At 49.3% G+C, this 18748-nt stretch overlaps 1 long non-coding RNA gene across 1 annotated transcript; it reads right to left on the minus strand.

Annotated features, from left to right (window-relative positions):
- Positions 1-215: 215 nt before the first annotated feature.
- Positions 216-3237, minus strand: LOC122374855. Its single transcript, XR_006255298.1, has 3 exons — positions 2633-3237; positions 786-874; positions 216-327 (listed from the first exon to the last, which is right to left on the minus strand). It is a non-coding gene; the product is annotated as an uncharacterized LOC122374855 (long non-coding RNA).
- Positions 3238-18748: the final 15511 nt, after the last annotated feature.

The following is an 18748-nucleotide window of genomic DNA, read 5'->3' on the forward strand; positions in this document are numbered from 1 at the left end:
TTCAGCTAGCAATTCTCGTGCTGTGTTCAAACAGATGTTTACAGTGAGGGTCGAACTTAAGAAAAACGAACTATAGGGCTTTCTTGTAGAGCACCTCGAATAGGTACATATATGCTTGCATGGTCCACGGAACGGAAGACAAAACATGGGGGCATGGGCTGCAAGGATTGTGGCAACTTCACCGACCTTTGACTTTGACGGCTTAAAGTGGCCCAGTGCTCCCTGAACGTTGAGGCGGGACGACTGAAGAAGTGAACACTCACGGAGCTCTGCTCGTTCTTGAGATCGCCCAGCGTCCGTAGGCGAGTAGCGCCACCAGTTCGTCACCTGTGAGGAGGGAAATAAAGTAGGTAACTAGCAGTGATAGATTTCCCGACAAAGCGGAGCCCGGAGGATAAAAATCTGTGTGGGGTTACTTACTACCGTTGAAGCCTCAGCCCCTTGGGACCCGTCAGGAGCGCGGCTCGCTGCCCTCCCGTGGTGCAGCTGAGATATAAATTGACTGCATGTATTCACCGGTTCAGGATGCAATACGTAGATTTACTTTTACTGTTGAGTAAAGATACATCAGACATGTGTATACGGATAGAATCAAAATGACAAATCAGGTAAAGTTTAATTATAATTACGCATCTTTAAGTCATGAATGAATATAGTGTGCTAATTTCGCCGGGATCAGAGAGAGGCCAAAATGCCAACGCTTGTAGCTGGTCTGTGAAGACTAAGAGGGACATATATAAAGTAACCAATGACCCCGCAACCACCGTTCCCCCCACGCTACTCACACACTTGCTGGATGTTCTTGACGACTCTTTCCTTTAACTCATTTGGCTCCTCACTAGTCCCCATAATCAGGGGTCAGGTCGTGCCACGACTGAAATGGAAGGAAAACAAATATTGTTAGACGTGCTAGACGCATGTTAGCATGTTGGACGTCTGATATAGTAGGTAATACCCCTATAGCCTTTTAGGCACAATGCAGTCAATGATGGAATAATAATAAATACCAGAAAAAAATGTTCCCGCTTGAATCGATAAGAAGTATGACTGTTAATGAAAATACTGAAAACCTTAAAACACCTTACCTAGTCAGGGACTTAGCCAAGGGGGGGGGGGTCACAGGGACCATGGTCCCCCTGATGGCCAAACATAAAATGAAATAAAGTAAAAAAAATCAGCTGCACCACACACCCCGAAAATAGTGGGCGAAATCCGAAGTTTTCCTTTTTTGGAGGGGGTATAGGTACGACACCAGGCCGCGACCTGTGGCCCAACCTGAGCAAAATCCTGACTACGTGCCTGTACCTAGTCTTGCATAATTTTTATTAACCCGCGCCCCGTAGGAGGGGGATGGGGGTGGGGGCGAAACGGCCCCTCCCTGTCTTTTTCCGTGAATATCTCCTAAACGACTGCAGATATCGTCATCAAACTTTCAGAACCCCTCCGAACATCAATTTTACACATTGTGATCATTTTTTCAAAGGCTACGATAGGTTGGCCACAAATGACGTCAGAATGACGTCATTTTCTGTCATTTTCGACAAAAAAAAAAACAAAAAAAAATCGCGGGAAGAGCTGTCAGGCCTACAGCTTTGAAGATACAGAAAAATGTTTAATGCATAGAAGGTATAGAATTACCAGGGCTATCAATCTGTCATCTCAGATTTTCGTAACTTTTGGTTTTTGACCCCCAAAATCCAAAAAGTTATTTTTTGGATATAATAACAAAAAATCCCAAAAAATTTCCGGATTGAAAAAACGGAATTTGTATGATAGTCCCTACTATCTTCCATCCACACACCAAATTTGAGATCGATACCTCTTTTTTGGCCAAGTTGTAGAGAGAAAACTTCAAAATTGATGAGGTCATATTTTCAAACTCAATTTTTAGTAATTCTAGATCACGTAGCTCAATACAAAGACCACCATTAGACTCCCCGTGACGAGTTGCATCGAATCATTACTCATTTTATGCAAAATATCAACTTTGAAACTTGACATAATTTGACCTGACCTTGACCTGACCTTTCCCAGAACATAACCTAAAATGGCCCCAAAGGTTGCCTAATCCACACAATCACATTTGTCATGTAAAATGGACCATGAAACATGTATCAAACGACACTTTCATATCGTGGCCCTCAGTGACCTGACCTCTATGACCTGACCTAGTATCAGTGACCTCTAATAGCAAAATGTGTTCGACAGACAATTATCCATCCATGATTTTTAATAACATGCCTTTTACTCTATTTTACAATACATTTCTTGGAATGCCTGTAAGTGGTAAAAATGCGACCTTTGACCTGACCTGTGACGTCATCGGTTGGACCGAGGTCAATGAAATTAAGTCACAAGGTACTTCCTTGGTGGGGCTTTCGAACACCGTTTGAATTTTGAAAATCGGCCGGTGACTTTCCGAGATCTTAGGGGGGGGGGGGCTACGGGTGGCAGGGTTCGCTGATAGCCCTACGGGGCGCGGGTTAATGATTGACAATTGTGATGCAGCTTCAAATCGGTCATGGTCTTCACGCAGACTGAATGGGATCTTGCATATGTGCGCATCATAACCAATGCGGCAACATCCTTCACCTTGCCTATACCTAGCCAAAAGATACATTTAAAGCCTTACCTTTGTTGTTCACTGCTTGCCGCAGTTTTGGTCGTCTAGCAGACACTGCATGCTTCGCCGCACCGGAGGCCTCGCTTCACGATATATGCAGTATGCACGGTGTATAGGGAACTGCCGCGCTTCATCCACGCCACCCCACGCTTCACAGTTCACCATGCAAATGGCGATTCAAAATGGCGGTTAAAATGGCCACGTGGAACACTGTTGTAAAATAACGCTCCAAGCTGTAAAAATATATCCTTGAAGAGTGAAATAACCATGTAGCATAAAACCACACCTAACAATCCATCGCTCATCAAGCCCACGGTGTAAATTTACTCCATTTAGGTTTTGCGGTAATCAGCTGAGCCACGCTAGTGTAAATTTATGCTACCAACTAGCCATTTATTATCCGCATGAGATTCAAACTACCCTTGGGTAATAATTTTACTACCAAAAGGCTGAGGTGTAAAAACATAAGAACATGAAATTACACCATAGTTGCAAGAAAAGCCTAAAGTACTGTATAAATTACACCTAAGTTGAGTAAAAATGCACCTAGTCATCTTTTTACTCTGAATTTTCGGTTAAAGGTGGTACAATTAGTCTAGAAAGTGGTGTAAAGTGGTTACAAATATCACCCAAAAATACCACCAAGGTGTACTTTTCTTTCAGTGCAGTCACAGGTACTTGTCCAGGTCCATGTGTCCAGGTACTTAAACTTAGATATGGTAGTAAATAGTGTATAGTGTTTTCGCTGATGTGATAAATTAGTTTAATAATCGTAGTGAAGGATCCGGCTCTATCGATCGCATGGAAAATGATGATTTTTGTTGTACCTAACAAACTAGCACTGTGTGCCATTTGCATTGAAAAAGACTACCGCAAAGTGTGTCGAAATATTTGCATATATTTTTTTTTGAATATATATGTACCTATCACTCAAGTTACTCCGATAAATATTATTCTGATATATAACCTACTTGAGTAAAAACAAGATGACTCTGAAGTCGTATAAAAATAAAATAGGTACCGTAAACCGGGGTCACTTTGAACGCCTAGGTGACTGAACGCCATTCCAGTGGCGGCACCTGGCGGGCCGGCAGAGACAGAATTTTGCCTCTCATGTTGAGAGGAACTGCTCAACTGGGAGCTAAAATCTCGTCTCGACCGGCCGCAATGCGCCACCGCTGAAAAGGCGTTCAAAGTTACCCTGGTTGACGGTACATACAACACAATACACGTAAGTATCCTGGCTGTGGCCACTTTTGCATGGCCCTGGCTATCTATGGCTACCCGCGAACAGTTCCAGTGATCATCACGGCAGGGAGGTCGCGAGCTCGATTACACTGGCGTGTTTGTTTCGCACACTCGCGTTCACCACTTTATTTGAAGATATATTCCCAGAAGAAAAAAATATATATTCCAGGTGATGGAGCTAACATTCCGTGATCGAGGTGATGGGCTCACATTCCGCGATCGAGAGTTGTTTGGTAAACGATGGAGCGTTTAAATACGGAAGGTGAGTTCCAGAACCTGGGATGTTGTTTTTTTCGGGAATGTACCTTTAAACTCTACATCCCCTGAACCTACTCCTACACCGTTCATACACTGTACTCCTACACTTCCACACCGAGCACTTTCTTCGCGGCCTTGCTGAGCGGAATCCTGCCTTTCACCGCCCTATAATAGATGACCTCCATCAGGGTTTTGGTAGGCCCTCTGAATGGGCAGTAGAAGACCGCATGAGCCGCAGCTGCTGCGGCCACAGCTGCCAGCGGTGCCTCCTGATCAAGCGGGAGTTCCGCTCCCTGAACCTCCAATCCTGAACCCTCAATGCATCTCACCGCATTCCGGGGGTCCGCCAGCTCCCCCACCGTGGTGCCGCAGCCGTGGGCGAGGAACGACATGAGTTCTTTGTCTGTGAAAAGCGAGAGAAATATAGATGATTCCAATGCTACTTTAAACGTTGCGCTATCCACCAAGGTGCAGAAGTTTTAATGGAGGATGGAAGAGGAGTTTCTATCCAGAGGATAACTAAAAACGTTTTCCTGGATAACCTGACGGGGAACAGTTAACCTATTCCGAGATATCCCTTTAACCCTATTAGTGGCAGGGGGGTTGTTTTTATCCACCCCTCAGGTTTTTCGGGAATATCTCCGAAACCGCTGAAGCTACGATGCTGAAATTTTCTGACTTTTCCTAAAACTAAATTGGGCACATTCCCTGAAAATTTCAAGTTCATAACTTTACCAGGGGCGGCTCCAGAGCACTGGGAATTGGGGGGTCCTATTCGTGAAGCGAGTCATTTGGGCGAAGATCACGATGCTGCACCAGTTTTACGAACAGTGAATAAAAGGTATCATGTGATAACATATACAGTTATTGTGCATCCTCTTTTGACACGTTTTTGCTATAATAGGCGGATCCAGGCGTCCAAAAAGGGGGGTTATGTTTTACCTCCCAACATAGGTGCCCTGACACCGCCTATGCATTACCAATACAATTTTAGTCGTTCTCTCATAAGAAAATTATAACATAACAAGACCATTACCACCCTTTTTAGAAACAGTACCAACAAAAACCTTATTTACTATACTTTTTGTGTACCCCCAATCTCAATGATCTGTATCCGCCTATGATTTTTGAAAATGCATATTTTTAGGATCCATGTGAATTCCTGGTTCATTCTCTATCGATCGGCAAAAGTTGCGTTAAGATTGGTTCAGAAACCTGGCCGTGATAAACAGTCTAAAATGTATCTGCAATTTGCCCGTTTTTACCCCCCTCTACCCTCCCTATTGACATTTTTAATTTTTTTTTAGAAATGTAGATCACGTTGAGCGAAATCGAATGCCGTTTGAATTTTGAAAATCGGCCCGTTAGATCTCGAGATATCAAGGGGGGGTCGTAAACAGCCCCCCCCCCTGCCACTAATAGGGGGTAGCCAGGAGCCTGCCACTAATAGGGTTAACGCAAGCGCGAGCGTTTAGCGATCGGCATTTTCCATTTTCGACTGAGCGCTAAAAGCCGCGTCAAAATTTTTGTTTTATATAGGGCATCATAGGTGCAAAATTTGAGCGAATTCGAAGGGGTCATGGTGTATGTACATTAGCGTGGGGCGAAAAACACTTTTTTTTGGAAAGTGCAAGGTATAACTAGTGAACAACTTGGGCCATAGTTTCAAATGAACACATGCAAAATCTTAAGCCTATCGGTCAAGCCTAGACATGAGCGCATTTGCGATGAATGAAGGTCTGCAAACGCTTTCAGGCGTTGCAGTCTCTTATGCTAAGGAGCCGTTGCGATTGGTGTGTAACACCGGAATAAAAGCGATTCGCGAGAAAAGACGAGATCAGTGGACTAATGATGGCGTATTTCATCAATACTGAATCCCACGGACCGACCCAGGGTCCCTTTATCATCAACATGGATCCGGATCCTGGATCTAACGAATCCCTGGATACAGGATCCGGGTGTCTACATACATCCTTATATTATGTTTTCAAAGTCAATGGCCAATGCATAGGCTAATTGTTCATCCATGGATGCCGAATCCTGGATCCAGTGGATGCCGAAACCTGGATCCAGTGGATCCCAGGATCCAGAATCCAGGTAGCTACATTCGTTCATTTGCTGTGTCATCAGTGATAATGCAGATAGAAATTTGCCTACAAGTACGAATTCTCGCAGAACAGGTTGGCCAAACGTTTGCCCACGATACTGAGAGCAGCTTCATTCGCCAATATCAGCGGATCCTCCAGCCTCTCGAATTGGGCGGGGATTTGCTGTCAGCTGCTGGTTGTCCTCATGCCGCTTTGCGCCGATATGACCAACAGCGCGGTGATGCCTTTCGGCTTCCGGTAGCACAAACGACACGGTTCAGCTGTTCAGCTGCCTTCGATACACCGGCTTGAAATACGTTTTCAGTCTGAGGCTGACTGGATTCCGCTTGTGTCTAGTCCTTGAACAGGTTGTTTTCTTCGTGCCGCTTCAACACTACCGTCAGGGTGAGCCCTGAGCCGTGATGTAGCTGGACACTTGTTGTAGTCATCAGAACTGACTGTAGCTTCAGCGGCTCGATTCTCTCTGTCTCTCTTCATTATGAGCCATTGATGATCCATGTCAGATAATATGTGGACGGCACCGGCTTTAGCACACCTTCTCCCTTGATACTCGAATGGAATGGACCGTGCAAGACGTTAGTCGTAGCCGGCTCTGCCGCCGCGTGAGCCTCGGGATGCGAGTGCAGACTTTCGTACTGATGATGATTATCGGCAAGCCCGTGTCCACTGCTTCAAGCATAACAGAGACGTCATCGCCGTTCGTCACGGTGTCACGATGACTCTCAAGGCCAACGTTATCTGCACCGTGTCACCTGCCTAGTGTCCCCGTGCCGGGTCTGATGTTCCTCCAGTTCATTGGCGTCTACTGAGAGCACCGTCTCGTCTCAGATGCGAACTCGGCTGACTGTCCTGGGGTCTCGACAGCCACCATGAGATTACTGTATGATTGAATAACCATAGACTGCTAACCATGGGCTGCTTGTACTTCAATTCTGAAGTACGATTAATAACTACAATTACGTGAAACGTCATTTCCTTTAGTAGATGCCAGTGAAGCTGGGGCAATGGAGCAGCATCACTCACGGGACGGGGACACAGATGACTGACAGGTAGTTAACGCGGCGCATCTGACGGTGCCTGGTAGGTCACCGTGACAGCGAACGCCGATGAATTATCTGTGATGCTTGATGCAGTGGACACGGGCTTGCCGATAATCATCATCAGTACGAAAGTCTGCACTCGCATCCCGAGGCTCACGCGGCGGCAGAACCGACTTCGCCTAACGCCTTGCACGGTCTACTCCATTCGAGTCTCAAGGGAGAAGGTAAAGTGTGCTAAAGCCGGTGCCGTCCACATATTATCTGACATGGACCATCTGAATGGCTCATAATGAAGAGAAACGGAGAGAATCGAGCCGCTGAAGCTATACAGTCAGTTCTGATGACTACAATTGTGTCCAGCTACATCACGGCTCAGGGCTCACCCTGACGGTAGTGTTAAAGTGGCACGAAGAACACAACCTGTTCAAGGACTAGACACAAGCGGAATCCAGTCAGCCTCAGACTGAAAACGTATTTCAAGCCGGTGTATCGAAGGCAGCTGAACAGCTGAACCGTGTCGTTTGTGCTACCGGAAGCCGAAAGGCATCACCGCGCTGTTGGTCATATCGGTGCAAAGCGGCATGAGGACAACCAGCAGCTGACAGCAAATCCCCTCCCAATTCGAGAGGCTGGAGGATCCGCTGATATTGGCGAATGAAGCTGCTCTCAGTATCGAGGGCAAACGTTTGGCCAACCTGTTCTGCGAGAATTCGTACTTGCAGGCAAATTTCTATCTGCATTATCACTGATGACACAGCAAATGAACGAATGTAGCTACCTGGATTCTGGATCCTGGGATCCACTGGATCCAGGTTTCGGCATCCACTGGATCCAGGATTCGGCATACACGGATGAACAATTAGCCTATGCATTGACTTTGAAAACACAATATAAGCATATATGTAGACATCCGGATCCTGTATCCAGGAATCCGGTAGATCCAGGATCCGGATCCATGTTGATGATAAAGGGACCCTGGGTCGGCCCGTGGGATTCAGTATTGATGAAATACGCCATCATTAGTCCACTGATCTCGTCTTTTCTCGCGAATCGCTTTTATTCCGGTGTTACACACCAATCGCAACGGCTCCTTAGCATTAGAGACTGCAACGCCTGAAAGCGTTTGCAGATCTTCATCCATCGCAAATACGCTCATGTCTATGCTTGACCGATCGGCTAAGATTTTGCATGTGTTCATTTGAAACTATGGCCCAAGTTTTTCACTAGATGTACTTAGCACTTTCCAAAAAGTGTTTTTCGCCCCACCCTAATGTACATGCCTTGGTGATCTGTCCTGGAACGCTCCTATAACGGAATGATTATACACTTACCACTGTTCGGTCTGGAATCAAGACCTAGAAGCAGTCGACTGGCAAACTCCTGGCAGAGCCGACGCGTCTCTTCAGTTACCTCCTTCTTCAGCGCCTCGTCTTCTTGACGCCCCTTATCCGGGCCAGTTCCTCCCATAGCTGAAAAGAGGGGAACAGGAGGTTGGACTTGGCACCTGCTAACTACGATCCTGCCTGCAGCCCGTACATTCATAACTCGTTTGGTTTGGCTTTAAAAACACATACAACGATAAGAAAATCGCACTGTGATATTGAGAATACCACGCTTGAAGGCCAAAAAGTAAAAGAAGACATGCTAATACAGAACAACCATACTCTCGGTGATATATAAACACAACTCATGAAGTTGCCTCGACCATTAGTCGCTTAACAGGAAATCCCAGGCAAAAATTGACTATTTCGGACATCACCGGATAAATGCAACCGTAACTCGAAAACTGCAAAAGTTAGATTGACCGCACAACACATTCGACATGTCTTGCGAACCGGTTTCGAAAATAGAAATGCATGAAAAGTTGGTGGGACAAGTCTCCTGGCGCCGATATTACCCAATTTGGTGGTGAGAGTCTCAATTTTGGAATTTGGATGTTATATTAATTTTGTTCCATTTAGATGGACTTGTTCGTTGAAAAATGCCTAAAACGTGGTTTAAGCATTATTGATAGATTAAAAAATCAATTTAGGTACTAGACAGAAATGTGGCCTGGTAAATAGGGAAAGACTGACTTGTGATGTCACAGATGACAATTTTGAACAGAAGCTGAAGCCTGCAAAACTAAAAATAGAAGCGAAAGCCCTGATTGAACACCTCACTTAGCTGCGTTCCTGGATCATTTCCCCTAAATAGCAATACACTAATTTGAATTAACACCACATCTCAATCTCAATATCCACACTTTGACTTACCTTCGCAGTTCGACTTGTTGCCCTTCGCAAAATCACCGTTTTACACTGCGCAGTGAGAACCAACCGCCTTGCCAACCGCAAACTGAAACACCAGAAAATGGCGGCAACCGGAAACCGTGCTGCGCGCATGCGTGCTACCTATAGTGCAAATTTACAAATATAGGTGCAAAATCAACTTTCAAAGAGTAATTTCACTCCACCCCATCGCCATGCTGGTTTGCTTTTACGCTTTATTTCAGACGTTCCTGGAAGACCGTGTTTAGAAGCCCCTTGGAAACCGACCACATAGAGACTCCTCCAGAAAACTACATGACTCCCCAGACTGAATGAGCCCTCCGATCAGGGTCAGTCCCTTGAAAGTTGCTGAAAGGTTTCAGAAGGCAGTATAGGCTCGAAAGTCTTTTGAGGGCTCTCAGAAACCGGCATCGGACCCCAAAAAAGCCTGTATATGGAGGCCCTCCAAAGCCGGGATGGAGGCCACAGGAGCCGATGTTTAGCCTAAAGAGCTGGTATGGAGGACTGAATAGAGGAAAGGGGTCTCAGTGGGGCCTTCAGGGGCAAGCGTTTGAGCCCCAAAAGTATGTGTGGGGTCTTAGAGGCAGGTAGACCCCTGGGGTATGCACGGGGTCCCAGGAGCTCGCGTGTGAGCCCTAACCTAATATTCGGCTGGCAGCTACTAGAACCAGCATGGGGATTCTTAGAAGCCGCTTAGACCCACATTTCATGGGTCATGAGTCCCAAGAGTCGATGTAGGGGCCATAAAAGCCGGTGTAGGGCCCATGGCCCCATAAGTTCTGACATTGAGACTCTCAGAGGTCGGCGACGGGGCACCAAGAGCAGATAAAGTGCCTCAACAAGCCGACATGGGGCCTGAGAATCAGTGTGGAATTCCAGGAGCCTGCGTGAGCTCTCGGAGACCTTCGTATTTCGTAAGGTCCACAAAGGTCGATGGATCATCTGAATCTGAACTCTGCGGGGCCCTCAGAAGCCAGCATGTCTCCTGGCACCTGCCTGCGTTGAGTTGAGACCCTCGGAGGCCGTCGTAGGGTTCTTCAGAGGCCAGCGTTTGCCCTTGAAACCTTCGTTAGGCCCTAGAAGCTGTCAAGAGGGCCCTCAGAGGTCAGCATGGCCCCTGGAGCCTGCCTCCGTCGAGGCCCTCAGAGGCCGTCGTGGGGCCCTCAGACGCCAGGCAGTGTGGGCCTTTGGAGCTGGCGCTGGGTCTTAGAGACCATCGTGAGGGCCCAGAGAGGTCGTCGTCAGAGCCCTCAGCCCCTCAGGGACCGTCCTGGGGTTCTCAGAAGTTGTTGTGAGGGCCTTTAGATGCCTTCGAGAGGATCACCAGAGGTCGTCATGAGGGTCCTTGGCCATATTGAGGGTCTTTATGGGTCGTCTGAAGCCAAATGGGCCGTCAGACTTGATTTGGGTCTAGGGCCGTCACAAGGGCCCTCAGAGACCGTCGTAGAGGCCCTCAGAGGCCAGTGGGGCCCCTGGAGTCCTGTAGGACCCTCAGCGGTCGTCCTGAGGGCCCTTAGTGGTCGTTATAGGGCCCCAGGGGACAGAGTTCGTCGTGAGAGCCCTCAGAGATCATCGTAAGGGCCCTCAGAGGCCGTCATAGGGGCCCTCAGAGGCCAGCGTGGCCGCTGGAGTCTCCTTGGGGCCCTGGAGTCTCTGTGGGACCCTCAGCGGTCGTCATGAGGGCCCTTAGTGACCGTTATAGGGCCCCAGGGGACAAAGCCCTCAAGTGGGAGCCCTCAGAGATCGTCATAAAAGGGCCCTCTGAGGCCATCGTGGGGCCCTCAGATACCGCGTGGAGCACCAAACGCGGCTCGGGACACTTCTAGCCGGTGTGGGGGCCCCAAAGACTAGCATGGGGCGTTCCTGACCATAATTGGACATCCCGGATGATTCCACATCAGTGTTCGTTTCCCGATCACTGGTTTTCAGGAGAAATGTATTGGATGGTGCGACGGGCCCCTTGAACGGATTTTGGGGGTGCAAAAAGATATGTTTGCACCTCCATGTTTTTCGATGGGGGTGCAGCTGCACCCCCTGCACCCACTATTCCGCCGCCACTGCGGGCGATTAAGCAGTAAAAAAGACGAATTTCTAGCGCCAAGAGCCGAACTTTTTTTAGAGACGCGGACAAATTCAGGTGTGGCGCCGTTAATAAGGCGTCCGACGGGAATCTAGCCATAGGAGCGGCGGAGGCGACGGCAGCCGGCTGGCCGCTCTCGACGGTCTGCGCAGCTGGTAGCTGCATCTGGCTGGCGAGGAGCTGCTCCAGCATGGCGGCCAGGCGCTCCTCTCGCTGAGCGGCCTGCTCAGACTGCTGAACCCTGAGCACCGTCAGACGCTCCAGCTGCTCGCCGTCTTCCATCACTGGTGCGAGCCATCCGACACGGCGGTTTGAAGAATTCGATGTGCCACGCGCACAATACCATTGGAATCAGTGTCGCGCATAGGGTCGATCACACTCGCGCTCATTGGTCTCGCACTACCATTGGTCTCACGACTGCACCACCGACCTCGTCATGTTCTATTTCACCGTGCCCAGACCGTCTGTGCGAAAACTCCTTGCCTCGCAGCACCCAGCCGCATTGACACCAGCACCGCTCGGACGATACTGACCCTCGGCCGCTCGGGCGGCCGCTTCACCGCGCGGCCTGGCCGGTCAAGGTCACTCACGACAACGGGCTATGTCAAAGCGCTTGGCCCGGGACACGACCCAGACATCTTGGCGTTGACCCCGATGAATTGCCTCACTTCGGTACCCATCAGTGAGAACATTGTCTCTACGGCTACTTGCTCTGAAAGGGAGAATAAGACAACGATTCACAAGCACCAATTTTTTCTCCAGATGTTTGTAAAACCACGATCTCGATCAATAAGCATTTCCCAATATTTTCATCAATTTTACACCTAACCTAAAAATTATGTGACCCTGGCCCAACTGACCTTTTGACCCGTAACTTATTTCTCGGGACCATGTTTGTCCAGAATCGCGATTCGGCGTATGCCAGCTCACATTATCCGCGCGTTTCCAGTTTTTTTTTTTTTTGTGGTTTTTAACCCGCGCCCCACTGGGGTCTGCGTATAACACGCCCTACTGGGGGGGGGGGGGGGTATTCATAGCCCCCCCTCCTAACTCCGAAACTACTGGGCCGATCGTCAAAATTCAAACGGCGTCTGATAGCCCCGGAAAAACTGTCGAGCGAAACCTAATTTCATTGACCTCGAGGTCACCGATGACGTCACAGGTCAGGTCAAAGTAAAAATTATTAGCATTTTGGCTTGATCACGTTTTGGGCTCTGGCCGCCGTCTTACAAGTCAGATCGGGCTCATTTTTGGATCACACACTCGGGAACAGATGCTCTAGTTGTACTTTGATTTTCAGGTCAAGGTCAGGTCATCACAGGTCACGAAAATATTATATCATGCGTCGGTCCCGTGACACATGTTTTATGGTCCATTTAGGTCAGAGATTTCGAATTTGATGTCGTCTGTGTTCTTCGAGGTCATTTTGAGTCAATTTAGCTTATGTTGGGTCACTTTCAGGTCAAAAAAGGCCAAATTTTAAAGTTAAAATTTTTCAACAAAAAAGGTGTCTATTGGATGCAGTTTGAGCTCAGGAACACGATTGTGCTGTTTATATTGGCGTACAATGTCAAATACGTGCTGAAAAATTGATTTGAAAAATTAATGATTGTGAATTTTTGCAATAATGCGTAAAACTTGGCCATTTTCGAAGATATTTAGCTAAAACTTGCTAGAGTTAGTCATAATGATGCGTTTTATCACATATATTCCGTTTTTTTTTCTAAAAGTCAAAAACTTTTTGAAAAAAATGTAAAAATATAAATTTTGGATATTATTATATAAAGTTTTCAAAATTTTCAAAATTTCGAAAATCCGAGATAGCAGTTTGATAGCGCAGTCTATTCTGAGTCCTCTCATGCAAAGAAATTGGATCTAGCTTAAAAACTGAGCTCTTGGGAGCGATTGCCGTGGTTCAATGTTTTGCGTCGAAATCGGCCGAACATGACGTCACTCTGACGTCATTTCCGGCCGACCTATAGTATATACGAAGTTCAAATTTTGACACAAGGTGTCAAATTGATGCAGCCTAAGGTACTGAAAGTTTGGCGTCGATACGTCAAGCGGTTTGGAAGTTATTGCAGAAAAACTGGAGGGGGGGGGCTATAAATAGCCCCCCCCCCCAGTGGGGCGCGGGTTAACGTTCAAACATGGTGTAATGATGTTGGTGCAATGCAGTAAGGTGGATGACAGGGTCACGTTAAGGTCAGGTCAAGGTCAATGATATTTGATTCACTTTTAACCCGCGCCGGGCCGGTGCTCTGAGATTCCGCGCCGGGCCGGGGGGAGGGGGTGTCTGAACACCCCTCCTTCTAACTCGGCTCCTGGGCCACGTAGCGACACGCGGTAAGCGGCAGTCGAAAGAACGTCCAAAATAAGGACGAAAACATTTGGTCATTTTTTGGGTCAGGTCAAAGGTCAGGTCACCAGAGGTCACCAAAGGTAAAATGTTGACTATTTCAACATTTTGGAAACTGCCAACGGCTATCTCGGGAACCAATAGAGCTACAGCGCCGCGGAAAAGCGCATTCGATAGCCCTTTTACAGACCTTTCTGAGTAATGTTCTCAGATTTGACCTCAGGTCAATGGTTTAGCCTACAGTGGGCAAAAACTCCAAAAATAGCCGTTTTTACGAAAATAGGTTTTTCGGCGATAACTTTTGACTCAAAAGAGCCATGACATTGCTTTTGCCAGCATCGTGTTCCTCTCGTCGAGACGCGTCGAATGAACTATAAGTTGACCTTGAAAGGTCATCTTGAAAATTTGACCTCAGGTCAAGGTCATGATCTGACCGGAAAAGGTCATGTTGCATATCAGTCGATCCGCAACGTCGAGCCGAGCACATCTAAGGCGTTTTCAGCGCTCTAGCACGCCTCTATCAGAAGTTATTAGCGAAAAACTGTTAGATTCTGTTCGTGACCTGAGATGACCTCGGGGACATAACGAGGGGTCACAGTTGCCATTTTCCGGTTCAGTGTGTCAATTTTACCTACATCTCGATGTTTGAGAGTGTCTAGAATAGCGTTCGTGCAAAACAGACGCTTTTCAATTTTCCTCCATTGACTTATGGAGAGGCCGCAAAATTGACCTGACCTTAGGTCACCGATATCAAAATTCCGAGATATACATTTTATAGATAATCTTGCTCTTATCAATCGCTGAAAGTTTCAAGCCAATCTATCAATCGGTGTAGCTATGACGAGCATTCTTATTTTTTCTGAGGTGAGGTCACTTGGCGTGACCTGGTGACCTGACCTAAGGCGACCTGGGTCTGAAATTTTCACAACATGTGCGGAAAAGATGCACGAACAGGTGTGCCAAAAGCGCCGCCGTTTTTGAGATATTCGCGAAAAACCACAAGGGGGGGGGTGTTCAAATACCCCCGGCCCGGCGCGGGTTAAGTTTTTCCTGTTTCTAGAGTAGTTTTTGGAGCTGATTTCGTATTTAGCAGCCATTTGAACATTTACGAAGTAGTTATGGTGCCTTCGTAACTTCCACGAGGCCGGTTTTGACAAAAAAAAAAACATGAAAGCTATGTGATTTCAGATGCCCCAAACATTTCTTTGGTCGGTCATATCGCGATTTACTCGGTTTGATAAACTTTACTTTTTGATATTTATGGCCACTCGTGAACCCCATTTGCATCACTGTGCACTGCACGCCGCCGATTTCCCTATGTAGATACATTCACGTACAAAATTGAAGAGGGTGGTCTATCTGCAAAGTCTGCGGGACCGCCAGCTAAAGTAAGGGTAAAATTAATGTTTCCGAGCACAAACTGTTTTTTTTTTTGCGAATTATGTCAGGGTCTTCCTCGATCATCAAGACTTACCGTTCTCCCGATAAAGGCAGTGGTTTTTCTCCCCAGCTTCTGTTCTCTGCCTACTAGCCAAGCACAATCCTTTCGAACACAGACTCCCTTCTCACCCTTGCATCTTCTGACTTCCACCGTCTAATCCCCCCCCCTCCCTCTCATCCCACACATGCAAGTCAGGCCCCAGACGTGTTTGTGTGCGCCTGCACCGCGGAGATTGCAGAATGCAGATTCGACCGATGAGGACACACCGGCCGCCCGGCCGGTCACTCGGTACAGGTAGTGGCCGAAAACACGTTTCGCTTCCCCCGGAGTGGCTCGCAGGGTTCCGCGCGCTGAGACGCTGTCCTAAAATCGGACTGAGCTTCAGTGTTTGAGCGGTGTATTCAACAGGCAGGAACGCGGCAAACGGACAAACAACGCCAACAGTTCCGGTCGACAAACGGGCATTTTCCTGTTACAGGCGGTGAGCCTTCTTGAGCCCCCACATGCAAAGGAGGCATAGTCTCCGGAGCCCAGTGGACGGAATGTTTCATTGCACCCCACGCGCTGAATTGCACCCTGATGCACTGAATTGCACCCGACATTAGCACGCGATAGGACACCAAGGTACACAATACACATGCTGTTCATCCATACAATGCTAAACAAATATGCGTACAAGATGTAATCAGAGTCAATGCGTCCTGTCATAAGCAGGATGGATAAGGTAATGGTATAAAAATGGCCCAGCAATGCTGCAGCTAATCACTGTGATTACAATAGCAGCATTTCCCTTTAAGTACGAACAGGACAGAAGGCCTGCTTATAAAACTAGCGTGTCGGAGCCGCTCTCGCCTCTGAGCCATCGCCCGGCGATATCTCCCTGTGCACTATGGCAGCCTGTTGTGGACTGTGGCCGTGCCACTTTCACACGATGACCGTTTCCCGGCGTCGGCTGACGGCCTGCAGGCCCGTTCCCGGCCGCTGATGCAGCGGTCTGAACCGGCCGTTACTACACACCGACCAGCTCTCACACAAACAGACGAGACGCACTCACTGGCTACCTCACACAAACAGACGAGACGCACTCACTGGCCAACTCACACAAACAGACGGGACGCACACAGAGTCGCTCACGTGGAGCTCGGCGCGGACGGATGGCGGAGACGGGAGCAGAGAGCTCCGGCTCCTTCCTGAGTCGATATAATGTAAGTACACATCGGCTGCTGCAACATACGGCAGCGTAGATCTGGTCCCAACGTCCGAATCACACAGTTCTGCAGGCCTAGTCCTGACGGCCGACAGGGCCGCTTAATGGTCCCTCTTTCCCCCTCCTGTGACTTGACCCTTGAAGGGGATTTGCTGACTGGCTGGTGGCGGTTCACTGGTATTGGTGGCTGAGCTGAAACAGCAGATAAGTGAGACGAGAGTCTAGGGTGAAACTGCTGAGTGTCAGCTTGGTGCAACCCTGGGCAACCGCGGGTCGCTGATGAACGCCCGGCCCTGCCTCTGATCCCCGAGGACTGCACGCCTTTGACAGGCGCCTGAAGGTCTTTCGGTCGGCCGATCCGTTCCTTGGATCCAGTTCCTGGATCGGCGGTTTCGGCATGTCCCAGGGCAGTCCATGTCATGGATAGCTCTAGCAGATCATGTATCCGTCTGTGGAGTTGACCGTGGTAACCTCAGCGTTGTGGGACCGTCTTCTCGGGACGTCTGTTTCCCGGTTCCTCAGTCGAGTCGGAGTCACCGGTCGGACAGCCTGTCGTCTCAGAGTCAGACTTTGGGCCCGAAGTTGGAGCCGTGGCCTGCGACTGTTCAGCTGCCTGAGCATCAACTGTCGCGCTTAGTAGAGCTTTGGATGCAGCTTCGGCTTTGATGGCTTCTGCGAGAAGAATGTCCCCTTCTGTCTTAGGCTCCGGATCTGGGGCACTTCGGTCAGTCTGAGGAAGCTCAGTACTTGCCGTTGCCCCGGAGTTCTCGAAAACATCATCTTCAAGCTCATCTTGTTGAACACCAGGCACAGTGTCAGCCTGGAATATCTCATTCTGAAGACCACCAGCTTCCGCATCAGTTCGGCTATCCTCAGTTCCAGTCTGAGCTCCTCCTACATCGTCTCCAGCTGGAGAACCTGTCAGACGTGTCTCTACTTCGGCAGAACTTTGACCAGCCTCCACATCGGCCTCTGTTTGCTGCGTCGCCGCCTCCTCAGCCGTGTTACCCTCCTCGTTCCGCGCCTGGATCTCCGCCTTCCGTGCCCTCATCTCCGCGCGCCTGCTGGCCGCCTGCCGTGCTCGCAGTGCCTCTCTGATGAACTCTGCCTCAGTCTCTGCCTGGAGCGCCTCGTCCATAGACTCTCGGCGCAGCGCGTCCAGGAACGGCGGCGGCGGCTGGCCCTCCTCGTAGATGACCTGGCTGTACGCCGGCGGCTTGTCGTCCGGGTCGAACACCACCCCTCCGCCGGTGCGCGACGTGCGCACGCCGTGTCGGCCGGTGGCCAGGCCGCCCTCGACGCCCGGTGTCACGGCGTGGTCGACGGCCGGGCAGCACGAGCTGTCCTGGCCCATGCACATGCAGCGCACCAGCAGGCAGCCGCATTGGACGCCAATGCAGATGAGTCCGTAGGCCACCCAGCGCATCAGCAGAGAGTACTGCTCGGGCACCACGTGCCAGATCATGGCGATCAGGCCGCCGACCACGGCCGCCACGCCGATACACAGCAGCACCGCCAAGGCCGTGCGTCGGTGGGTCATTGTTGTCGGGCGCTCTGCCGATCGCACAGTTCACTCCTCACGCGGTCCCGCGGTGTGATAATATGGCACACCGGCCTCCCTCCCTCACACGCTGGCTCTATCGCGGGACAGCTGTCACCTGCCGCTGCACTGCAACAAACACGCTGCACCACCACTGGAACAAAAACACTGCGAGCCGCTGGAGGTCCCGTCCACGCTCCACGCCGTGCGGCGGCGACCAAAACAGTGCCGCGGCGAGGCGGCGCGTTGCGAAACAGCCGCACCGAGCCGCGCCTCCGCTGCGCGCGTCCGTCCTTGTGGGCCGGCCGGGCACTCACTCGGTACTCACTGCAGTCTCGTATGTACCGAGGTGTGACGTCACACCACGTCCGCTGCCCGGCGCTGGGAGCGCCACGGATATGTAGTCGGCCAGGGCTAGCCGAGGTGAAAACTCACCCACAAACAGTCCCTACGAGCTCAGATAAATTGTTGTTGATGGTAGACATAACACAAGTTTTCAATGAACGCCAAATTTCAGAATGTGCTCACAAAACAAAAGATGAAACAGCTTTGCTCAACGGCATTTGATGTCTCT

The sequence above is a fragment of the Amphibalanus amphitrite genome, unplaced genomic scaffold (genome assembly GCF_019059575.1).
Source record: "Amphibalanus amphitrite isolate SeventyFive unplaced genomic scaffold, NRLGWU_Aamphi_draft 001727F_arrow, whole genome shotgun sequence".
Classification (NCBI taxonomy): Eukaryota; Metazoa; Arthropoda; class Thecostraca; order Balanomorpha; family Balanidae; genus Amphibalanus; species Amphibalanus amphitrite.